Here is a 1,661-nt window from a genome sequence, read left to right as displayed (position 1 = left end):
AGTAACATCAATGGGGTCTGCTTGGGGGCCCTGCAGTAACATCAATGGGGTCTGCTTGGGGGCCCTGCAGTAACATCAATGGGGTCTGCAGTAACATCAATGGGGTCTGCTTGGGGGGGGCCCTGCAGTAACATCAATGGGGTCTGCTTGGGGGGGTGCAGTAACATCAATGGGGTCTGCAGTAACATCAATGGGGTCTGCTTGTGGGGGTGCAGTAACATCAATGGGGTCTGCTTGGGGGGGTGCAGTAACATCAATGGGGTCTGCTTTGGGGCCCTGCAGTAACATCAATGGGGTCTGCTTGGGGGGGGGGGGGGCTGCAGTAACATCAATGGGGTCTGCAGTAACATCAATGGGGGCTGCTTAGGGGAGACCCCACAACAACAACTGCCCCCCCCCAATACCCAAGGCCCCCAGGGACCGCCCCCCAGCCCCATAGCACCCAATGCACCCCCGGAGCCCACAGGACCTTTATTGGCGCGGTGTGGGGCCGGGGCTCAGCCGGTTCCGCGGCGCTGCCGGAGCTCAGCCTGCACCCGCTGGCACAGGGCCCGGCGCAGGGGGGCTCCAGGGGGCTCCGGCGCAGACGCGCTGGGTGACGTCCTCTGCGCTGTCCCCCTGGGACACAGAGAGCCCCAGAGCACCCACTGAGCCCCAGAGCACCCAATGGGACCCACAGCACCCACTGAGCCCCAGAGCACCCAATGGGACCCACAGCACCCACTGAGCCCCAGAGCACCCAATGGGACCCACAGCACTCACTGAGCCCCAGAGCACCCAATGGGACCCACAGCACCCACTGAGACCCAGAGCACCCAATGGGACCCACAGCACTCACTGAGACTCGGAGCACCCAATGGGACCCACAGCACCCAATGGGACCCACAGCACCCAATGGGACCCACAGCACCCAACGGGACCCATAGCACCCAGTGAGAACCAGAGCACCCAATGAGACCCACAGCACCCAATGGGACCCACAGCACCCAACGGGACCCATAGCACCCAGTGAGAACCAGAGCACCCAATGAGACCCACAGCACCCAATGGGACCTGTAGCACCCAATGAGCCCCACAGCACCCACTGGGACCCACAGCACCCACTGAGACCCACAGCACCCAATGAGACCCATAGAAACCCACAGTGTCCCATAGCACCCAATGAGACCCCCAGCACCCAATGAGACCCACAGCACCCACTGAGCCCCACAGCACCCACTGTGACCCACAGCACCCCACAATACACACTGCCACTCATAACACCCACTGTGACCCACAGCAGCCACTAAACCCCACTGCACCCACTGTGACCCATAGCACCCATCCCAGGGCACCCAGCACCCATTGTGCCCCACACAGTCCCCCTGCCCCACAGACACCCCCACACTGGGTACCCCATTGCAGCACCCCCCCCGATCCTACACCCCCTTGCACACAGCGGCCCCCCCCGCACCCATGGGTGCTCTGAGCCCCCCCCGGGCCCCACCTGGTGCACGATGACGCTGGTGACGCTGCCGTCGTCCCCCTCGTACTCGAGGCAGAAAAGCCGCGGCCCGCGGGGGTCGGGGGGCCCTGGGCTGGAGTCACCCCCGGGACCCCTGCGGCACCCACGGCCTCAGCACCAACCCGGGGACGGGGGCGGGCACTGATCCCATGGGTGC

General features: G+C 64.5%; 1 pseudogene; it reads right to left on the bottom strand.

Moving 5' to 3' along the window:
- Positions 1-497: 497 nt before the first annotated feature.
- LOC130607170 (UPF0561 protein C2orf68-like) lies at positions 498-1,614 on the bottom strand (annotated as a pseudogene).
- Positions 1,615-1,661: the final 47 nt, after the last annotated feature.

The sequence above is a fragment of the Pezoporus wallicus genome, unplaced genomic scaffold (assembly GCF_028554395.1).
Source record: "Pezoporus wallicus isolate ANWC-B61680 ecotype Strahan unplaced genomic scaffold, APGP_CSIRO_Pwel_v1 contig_12818, whole genome shotgun sequence".
Taxonomy (NCBI): Eukaryota; Metazoa; Chordata; class Aves; order Psittaciformes; family Psittacidae; genus Pezoporus; species Pezoporus wallicus.
The sequence above is the reverse complement of the archived record's forward strand: the minus strand, read 5'-3'. Positions and strand labels throughout refer to the sequence as shown.